The sequence below is a fragment of the Perca flavescens genome, chromosome 20 (genome assembly GCF_004354835.1).
Source record: "Perca flavescens isolate YP-PL-M2 chromosome 20, PFLA_1.0, whole genome shotgun sequence".
Lineage (NCBI taxonomy): Eukaryota > Metazoa > Chordata > Actinopteri > Perciformes > Percidae > Perca > Perca flavescens.
Genome location: NC_041350.1, coordinates 21,124,536 through 21,134,945, shown reverse-complemented (window position 1 = coordinate 21,134,945; position 10,410 = coordinate 21,124,536).

Sequence of the window (10,410 nt, the reverse complement as noted above, 5' to 3'; positions counted from 1 at the left end):
AATTAAACTTTTTTTTCCTTCCACACATGTCGGGACAGAGGGATGCTGTTGTTATATTAAGTGAGCATCACTAGGTTTTCAAAGGTAATGACAATAACAGTATATAAGAGAAGTCACATACTCCATAGACTTAATGCTTTGGGTGTGGATCTGGCTTCTAACAACACATTATCTGCTCTGTCTCTCACCCTCCCTCCCTGTTACTGCCCACTGTATACAACCCAATGAAGCAGATATGCTATAAAATTAATGTTTAAGGAAGTAATGACAGTCAAACAGCGGTGCTCCCAGCCAACAAGATACTGTATGTATTTGGCATACAGAAGGTGTTGTCTCTATACTTTGTTTTCCACTGAATTTTGTTTTAGACACTAATGCATTTGTTGCGTTTGTTTCTTTCTAGCAGAAAAAGTGTGACATTTGTGTGACGTCCTGTTGTGTTCTCTAACCCCCCCAAATGTAACACAAGCATAGACTGTATATTAATGCAGTGGTTCCCAACCTTTTTTCCTTGGCGCCACCCCTACTCATGTCTAAGAAAAGCTGACCCCCCCACCCCGAAACCAAAGTTGAGGTAACTCTCGAGATAGAGCCTTACTTTCTTTTGATACAGAGCAGTTATCAGCACTTTGACGTTTCTCCGCCATGTTTCATTCATAAAATAGTCATGCCGTGGCGGCAGGAAAAACGAGGATGCAGCTAGCAGCTATAGCCAGCAGCTAGCAGCTAGCAGCTGACCTGATGACAGCAAGGGTCACAAGTTAAGAGGTCCCGGAGGTTTGGCCTACTAAGTAGTCTGCCTACAATTTTAAGCGAGAACAAAAATATATAGTTTTCATACAGACTTTTGTACACATTATATATTCTAGTGTAGTATGATAATTTGTTTAACATGTGCAAATATTCTTTTTTTACCTCAACCTCAAACCAGATAAAACCTCGTGCCCCCCCCTGTGATTTTTGCCGCCCCCCTTAGGGGTACACGGACCCCAGGTTGGGAACCACTGTATTAATGGACAACGTATCCGGTTCGGCGAAGTGCTGCAAATGCAGAAGTGCCCTAAACCTGCATTCTATCTGAATTCCAGCAGGGGGCGACACGTGCAGTTGCAAAAGGAGGTCTATGAGAAAGTCTATGAGAAGTCTATGAGAAAGTGACCCACTTCTCACTTGATTTATTACTTCAGTAAACATTTCATAATGAGTTTATGGTCTCAATCGCTAGATTGAAGTCTTCTGCAATACAGAATGATGTTAATTTTTTTTGTTGATTTTAAAGGTCCCATGGCATGAAAATTTCACTTTATGAGGTTTTTTAATATTAATATGAGTTCGCCCAGCCTGCCTATGGTCCCCCAGTGGCTAGAAATGGCGATAGGTGTAAACCGAGCCCTGGGTATCCTGCTCTGCCTTTGAGAAAATGAAAGCTCAGATGGGCCAATCTGGAATCTTCTTCCTTATGAGGTCATAAGGAGCAAGGTTACCTCCCCTTTCTCTGCTTTGCCCGCCCAGAGAATTTGGCCCACCCATGAGAGAGAGACATCATGGCTTTCAAACGAGAAAAGTGGCAGTTGGTCAAAGCCACACCCCCACCCTCCACTTGCCCCCCCCCTCTCTCTCCTCCTCAATAGCTAAAGACACGGAAATGGCACATCCTAAGGAAAGCTCATTGTGGGACTGGCTCTAGTGGCTATAATTCTGCACCAAGGCTGAATTTCGGGAAACAGACTTCAGATACAGTATTAGGGGACCACTGAGGCCTATATAAAAGCATCCAAAGAGCACCATGTCATGGGACCTTTAAAATCAGCGATAAAGCAGGGGGTGTTTTAGGGCGTGGCTATAATGTGATTGCCAGTGAAAGTGTGTAATGTAACGTAGAGTGTAAGGGCTCCTCACTCACTCCTCCCTCTTGTCTAAAATCGTCACATCCTCAACCAGGATGGCTGCACCCGTAACGGCAAACTCGACAACTCATAGCAGATCTCCACAAACCAATGGGTGACATCACACACGCTCTGTCCATTAATATACAGTCTATGAACACAAGTAGTCTTTATATTTCACAACTACTGTGTTCCCCCGGATCGTTTAATAGATCTCGACATTTCCGACCGCACATGAAGGCAGCTTCATTTCATGGAGAAAGAGAGAAAGAAAAGAGACGAGCGAGACGGATTGACTGTGCTTTGTTGTTTGGCAAACATTCAGCTGTCACACAAACTCATGGACGGTTCAGTGTGTGTGTCTCGTGTTTTAAAACTTTCTTGTGGCAGCAATAGAGGCAGTGATGTTTCCTGTTTCCTGTACGGGTCTCTAACACCGCCTCAAAAAACACTGACGAGTCTGATCGACGCTTACATGATTGGCCACCGCAGACGTCAGTTTGCGTTTCTCCAAAAGTTGAGTCGGTCTATATTTTTCGTCGAAGGCCCGCTGTGTTTTTAAGCGTGTCCCCCCTGCGGCAAACCCCACCGCAGCCTAAGCGCACTACCCCCATTCAAAATGAATGGAGACCATCTGCACCGTCTGACGGCAGATGCAGGCTGTGTGAATGCCGACGTCAGGCACTGCCAAGTGGCAACAGCCGGAGCCATTGGGAGCCGCTTACTTTAGAACCTTTGGGTGATGTCATGGAGACTGTGTCCATATTTGATACAGTCTATGGGAGGAACTAGCCTTGTGAGACCGTCCTGATCTCGCGAGCTCCAGTTTTCCACTCGCAGATCAGTCTGGCATCTTGAGGCAGAGAAGATTTGGAGCCGTTAGCCAAACGACCGGGCCAATCAGCGTTGGTTTTGAGGTGGGTTAGGTGGTGATAGACAGATGGTTTATCCAATCAGCTAACCAGTATTTTCAGACAGCGGTAGCCCTAATTCTGTTAGCCGCTCGCTAATGCTTTTTTTTCTCTTGGATCCTTCTTTTGGAATATGGTCCGGGAACCTGAAATGGTGCCTTTTATTCCTAAATTCTCGTTACACAAACGGCAAATCTCCTTTACCGACATGTTGCTTGCATGCTGAGCTTACGAGCTATGCTTTGCCTGCAGCAGCAGGGGCGGGCTTGTGGTTGTATTTTCATACGCTTCGTGGATCTGATTGGTTGATTTGGCCCGTCTATCACCAACATAGGTGATAGACAGATGGTTCATCCAATCAGCTAACCAGTATTTCCGCCCCTTCCCAAAAGTTCTCCAACGGAAAGTTCCCAGATGGATATGCCGAGCAAATGCGAAGCAATCCATCTGGCGGAGTCAGGTTAGGGAGGAACGTGTACTGTCAAAATAAAACATAGATGTGGAATGTGTGTTTGCATGAAGATTTTGCCAGTCAGCTTGACTAGCTGCTGCCAACTTGTACAGAAAAAGCACCTTAAGCATCAATTGCGACAAATGTTGGATAAGTAAGTTTAGTCAGGTTTTGGATACGCTTTATTGTTCTCTTCAGATTGGGATAAAAAGTAAGATGTTTTCCAGTTGTTGTTGACCGTATTGTAGTGTAGCGTAGAATTAGAATCGTTGCACAATGCAGCTTATGTACATAATACAATTATAATTGCAGCAATCCATAAAGCTATTTCCCCCACACTTACAATCTGATAAAGCATCACTTTATATCCACAGCAGTTGTTACCTTGTGACGCCCCCAAAGAAGCTGATTGGACAGACCCTAAACCTGACCCTCACCCCAAATATGACGATTAATTTCTCTTTCAGCTATTGCCACACCTCAACCATTCAAGTGCAATCAACGCCATTTACTTGTTGTATTATTTCTCTGGTTGGCTAAAAAAACAAATTACAGTTGTTATATTGTAACCTAAAGAACAATGTGTACCATTTATCTGAGGTAGTTGGTGGCAACATTGTCTCAAACATGACTGCTGCTACATTCAATCACTTTATCTGCTAGTCTATGTCTGACCACAGAATTGAGCAAATAGAAATTCTCTCCATTGTTATTTCTGTGCCCACTTGTTGACTTTTTTGTAGTCCTTTGTGAATGATTTATTCCATTGTTCTAGATTTGTCCATCTTCTTCCACATTTTGGCTTGGCACATCAAGCTTGTCTTTGCAAACTTTTCAGCCTTTTCAAGAATTATGTTGCCAGTAAAGCATGGGCCTCCTCAGACGATCATTTTGACCAAACTCTCCTTCTTGCTCACAACACATCTGGTTTCTTAGGACACTTGTGGTTGCCTAGGAATGATGTTGGATTTTACTTGGTGATGACATCACCCTACCCCCGAACATCAGGGCTGCCACGGCTCTAGAAAAGCAGGTTTAAGTGGCCGGAACAGGGTCAATTTAAATGTCTGACTGCAAACCAGTTTTCTGCGATGAAAATGTAAAAAATTTTGTTCAGAAACCAGTTCCAACGCCGGTCCCTAGTCGGTGGAAAAGCCTCAGGGGTGAAATGGGATCAGGCCCCACAGAACCCCACTGTGTGTGTGTGTGTGTGTGTGTGTGTGTGTGTGTGTGGTAGATGCATGTATACTTGCATGTACATGTGTGCATGTCTGCATGAGAGTGTGTATGTCGGTGATGAAAGTGCATCTGTAGTGCGTGTGCAGTGTGTGTGTGTGTGTGTGTGTGTGTGTGTGTATGTGTGTCTACTCCCGCCAGCCTCTAATGGGGATCATGTGTGGAGTCAGCACCGCAGACACACAAAAACATGCTAACCCCCACCCCCCATGCACGGTCCGCATTAACACACATTTGCACACACGCACGCACACACACACTGCACACACACACTGCACACGCACTTTCATCCACACCCACACACACATCCATGCACACAGACATGCACACAAATACACACACAGAGCGTGCCTCAGTCAGCGAGTTAAGAACTCCTAGGGGAGGTAAAGCACCATTTTGTGTGTGCGTGTGTGCGTGTGTGTGTGTGTGTGTGTGTGTGTGTGTGTGTGTGCGTAGCAGAACACACACTCTGTTTCAGAAGGATGGGGGTTTGGGGTGAGGGAGGGGGGGGTGTAAGGAAGGCAGAGGGGGAGGGGAGGGAACGAGAAGAAGGAGGGGGGGTGAAGAGAGAAAGGAGAAAGATATGGGCAGTGAGCACAGGCAAAAGGATGGAAGGTGTGTGTGTGTGTGTGTGTGTGTGTGTGTGTGTGTGTGTGTGTGTGTGTGTGTGTGTGTGTGTGTGTGTGCCTGCCTGCGCAGACAAGCGGGGAAAGAGAAGGAAAGCGAGAAGAGAGGGAGAGAAAGCAGAAGATCGACATGGAGGATAGAGTGAATGGCTGAGAATGAGAGAAAGAGAGAAAGAAGTTAAGGGGCCTTGCACAGGGGGGAGAGGAGGCCCTGTAGTTTTAGCCTAGGGGCGAGACAGTCAACAACACATGTATCCAAACGTTCAGACAAACCTCTTCATCCAGGACAATAGGAGAGAGCTACAGCAGTGAAGCTCGCAAACCTGCTCTGCATGTTTGTAACTGCCACAGCTTTATCCTTTTGTTGTTTGTTGCTGTTCATTTCTGATGTTGAATGAACGTGTTGCGTGTTGACCCCTGGAAGAATCAGTGTTGCCCTTGTGATACCTGATGGGGATCTAAATCAGGGGTTTGTTCAATGCACACTTTCTGAAGACAGAAAACGATGGTGGTCCAGATCAAATCAATGTTCAAAACAGTGTAGAAAGACAGAAGAACAATCTCTAAGTATTGATCAAGCAAGGTATGAACACTGAACTGCAAACACAGCTTTATTAATCCAAAAGTCTCGAACACTTCACTTTTTTTTGTTGGCTTTAACTTTTTTTCAATTATTTCTACATCATCAGTTCGGTGAGCTCCCTATTAATGTAGTATGTAGTAGTATGTTACCATTTAGATTTTAGCTTTAGATTTGAGTTCATTGATTTAAAAGATTACTGCACCAATTTAGCATTGCATTTCTATTGTAAGTCTTACAATGGACAGTGTTTTTCTTTTTAAATGATTAAAATCAATCTCGCAGAACCAGAGATATCTTCTTTTTTATGCCATGCATTGTTCTTCCTTGTCAAAATCTACATTGCCTAAATTACCCACAATGCAACTCCACTTCAGTCTGGTAAACTCACTTCTTTCTAACTCCCAATCCATCAGAATATTTTCATTTTCAGACTTGTAGTCTCCATCCCCAACTGACACTGCCTCAAGTGACATCAGTTGAGGCAATTTATCAGATTTCTTTTTTCACATAGGCAGTAGTACTCCTCAACACCTGTAAACAGGCTTTGTGTGAAATTGGTGGAGTCTCTCTAAGCTTTACATTTAGCAGCACTAATCTGTTTTTGTCCACAACAAGCTGATCTTCGCATACATTTCACATAACGGCCTTGTAAAGCTGAAACAGTTGCCTATCTACACATCTAGCAGACATGGAGCTAAATTATTAGCATGTAGCATCAGCATGTAGCATTAATTTAGAGTAGTGTTCCTGTCCACTGGACTGGACAATCTCATTTTAGCTCTGCTTTGGTCTCCACCAACTCTTGAGGAAAATATCTGGCTTTTTAGTGGCTACATCTTCCATTATGTTCACCTGCTATTCGCTGACTTTGTCTGCAGTTTGCTGCTGGGCAGGTAGCATAGGCCATCAGAACGGTTTGTCAGAACGTTTTTGCTGAAAACAGCTGCCTGCTGCTGCTGTAAAAAAAACACTGATGCTGTGAGTAAGAACCAAAACTGTAAAAACAAAACAATGAGGTAAAAAACGCTTCATCTAGCTAAGGGGAACTGCACTGTCAGGTGATTAGAAACATTGAAACTTGATCAAATATTCAAGTTGGTTCACTTTCAGATTCTGGTTCCATTTTTGAAAAATTCTACAACTAGGTGTGGTGTGTGTTCTCAAATCCAATCAAGGACGCATTTTGAATTACAACTCGTTTCCTGTCATAGCAACAGCAGCTGAGGCTCATGGGTATTGTAGTGTTTATAGCTATATTAAACATGACTTCTTCGAACTGATGGCCATAAGATAAACCTACTGTCGAGTCTTTCGAACACGGAGGATGTCATGTTGCAGATGGAAATGTTGCAGTGAGGAAAAATACTTCCATAGCCAAGAGCCCTTCCCAATTTGTAACTTTGTTATTGTCTATTAGGTGAATAGATATTCTTAAGTTATGACAACACAAAGCATTCAAAAAATAGCAACAAACCCTTCGACACACTTTTACAGTAGCAGTTGTAGAAATACTAAGAGCTGGACTGTGAACAGCAACATGGCCATGGTCACTTGAGAACACACCGTTCTCTGTCTCAGAAGGTGACAGAAAAACAGCATCTGAAATTACTCTACTAGTTGAAAGAAAATAACATCTGTAGACTGTCTGCGCAGCCAATTATACCACTGTACAGTCATGTTTGTGTCTCTGATAAAAAATAGAAAAAAAAAGGTCTTGTAACTGTTCAAACGTTTCCAAGAGGACACGCAATCTGGATCCAATTTGACATCCAAGTCAACATATGTTTCTGTCTCAAGCTTTCAGGTCAAATGTAAATAAAAAAACTGTGAGCACATTAATGTTGTGAATTCTTCACACAAAAGTTGTATATGTATTAAGAGAAAACACTAGCTTTGTTTTCAACCAAATTTTCATCTACAGCATAGAAATAAGCTACATTTAAAAGAATATAAAAATCCTCATGTCAACACTGTTACTGTTAGAAATTCCAGTCCTTTGTTGGCATAAAGTAGCTAAACATGATCAGATTACGATAAACACTTTATTTTGGCATGTAAACATTCCAGTCCTTTCACTTTTCGTTTTGGTTGTGTCAGTTGGACACCGACACATTTTTTCATTCGGACAGCTACGGCATAAATCGAGCAGAGATTGTATTGAAATCTGAACGGTTGAAGTGAATAGGGGAGAGCCCACAGGAAACAACAGAATCACGAAAATAAAAGGCACAAACAACAGAGACTATACATGTCAAAAGCAGTTTTTCCAACTGAACTTTATAGCTTTTTATCCAGCGCAGCAGGGTACATAAGGTGCATGTTAACAACTTAACTCCCCATTTATGAGGTACGGGCACAAGATCAAGATTACATTATTCCTGGTGGTGTCAGCACACCGTCACTGCAGTTGGTGATATGAGGACATTATTACGTCCCATTTCAGAAGCCAATCATTTTTACATTTCGATCGAACAAGGTACAACATTTTATTTTTTAGTGAGCTTACGAGATGCAGGTAGGCAAGCCAGGATAGCTGTGTCCCCCTGCTTCCTCTCTTTATGTTAAGCTAAGCTAATTGCCTGCAGGCTCTAGCTCCATACTTGACACACAGACGTGAGAAGGGTAACAATTTTTCAATCTTCTCTTCTAACACTCTTCAAGAGTGCAAATAAGCATATTTCCCGAAAATAGTAGGAAGTAAACATAAACAGAGGTAAATGGCCTTGGTTTTCAAAACTCAGATGAGTTTATAAAAAGGCCCTGAACAAGGTGTAAGGTCATGAACTCACATATTACTATGTCAGATGCTTAGTGTGTGTGTGTGTTTATATGTGTCAGTCCCTAAAGGCATGTCGCTGTCAACCCTGGGAACTTGTGTGTCTGACTGTAAGTCCACAGTCCTGCCCTGTCAGAAATAGGCCGTGTTAGGTTAGAAAATGTTTCATAAGCTCAGACTGACCTCTTTCCTCTCTGCTTCTCCCTCTCTGCCCCCCCTTTCTCTTGGTGTCGCTGTCTCCCTCTCACTTAAACATTAAAACAGTCGATACACAAATAGTATCCTATACTTTTACCTGAAAAGTCTACTTTTCATACTGTTTTCTCTATGCTGTGCCATATCCCAACTTCTTCCACAACTCCCTCTTTCTTCATGTTTAATCTCTCAGAAAAGTCTCCGTTCTCATTAATATTTCCTGCATTCTGCTTTCTGATAGCTTTGTGTTCCAAGAGTAATATCCTCCCTGCTAAACTGACTGAGGGAGGTGACTGAAATACTTGAACGTATATGACACCACCGTGTGTATTTGTAAAAAATGAATGTGCACGTCTGTATGTGCAGGTGTGTGCACAAAAGTGTCTGAGTCTCTGTCCATGCGTGCAGTTGCCGGTATGCATGTGCTTGCGCGTGTGTGAGCATGTAATTGCATGCATGTGTCTCCGTGTTTGTCTCCGTCTACCATTTGACTGCCATCTGAATCTGTGGCACGTACAGCAGGGCTACGAAACAGCCGATCGACAGACAGGAGGGAGAAAAAAAAAGGAACAGGAGGGGTGAAGAAGTAGAGAAGAGAACAAGTGAGGTGGTGGAGGAGGAAGAGGAGGAGGAGGAAGAGGGAGCAGGGGGGAGTGATGAGGACAGAGAGCAGAGGAAGAAAGACAGGCAGAGAGAGAGACGGTGAGCATGAGAGAGTTAGACAAATAGAGATACAGAAAGAGAGAGACAGGCTAGGAGAAGGGAGGGGGGGCATCAGCATACAGAGGCAGTCTGTGGTCCTCCAAGCAGCAGCAGCAGCAGCAGTAAAAATAGGGGAGAAGAAAAACAACGATGGCTTGAAAGATTAAATTCCTGTTGGAATAGGAAGTGCAGAGAGAGGGAAGGGCAGAGACTGGGGGAGGCAATGGGAGCACTGGGTGCTGCCTGGGTAAAGGTGCTGGGTGTAGTACTTATTGTTTAAAGGGAAAGTCCATACTTAAATGCTCAGACACCGTCAAGAAGAACAATTGGACAGTAGCATGGGTATCAAAGCTACTATGGACCTTGGAAACAGAAAGAAAAATACTTAAAGGGTCAGTTCACCCAAATTAAAAAAAAAAAGAACAACATGTTTCTCTCTATATTTGGATGACTCTAGCTATGAGTCATCCAAATCAACCAATAGGTAGCTTCTGTCAGTGATCAATGTTTTGCACCAATATTCAAGACGTCCATTGTAGAAGTTGCAGGAATATTTTTAGCAGAACATAATTACATTTTTAGTAAGGGGCACACCTTGACTGGAAAAACTTGCTTTGTTTCTCTCATTTTGAGACTACTGCTCTCTTCACATTGTACTGAATTTGGCAAGTTCCGGCACATTATCCACATTTAGCAAGTTCAACCAATGAGAGATTTTTTTCTTCTTAAATCTTTAGAATAATTGTAGAGGCCTGAAAAGAGTCAAACTTATCCAGTAATTTGCAAAAAAATAAGAAGAAAAGATTAGAGTACAGAAGGATTCCTTCTCGGTTGCTCTTCTGAGGTTCCTTCCATTTTTTCCCCCATTAAAGGTGTATTTTGGGTGTGTGGGGGGGAGAGTTTTCCCCATAGACAGTATATAGAGATGGCTGACGCATCTCCACTTCCTCCCTCTGTGCAAAAATGATGCCAAAATATCCTGGATACGGGTGCTGCCATTTTGCGCTGGTGACGTTATTTGGAGCCAGAGGCGACACAGTAGTG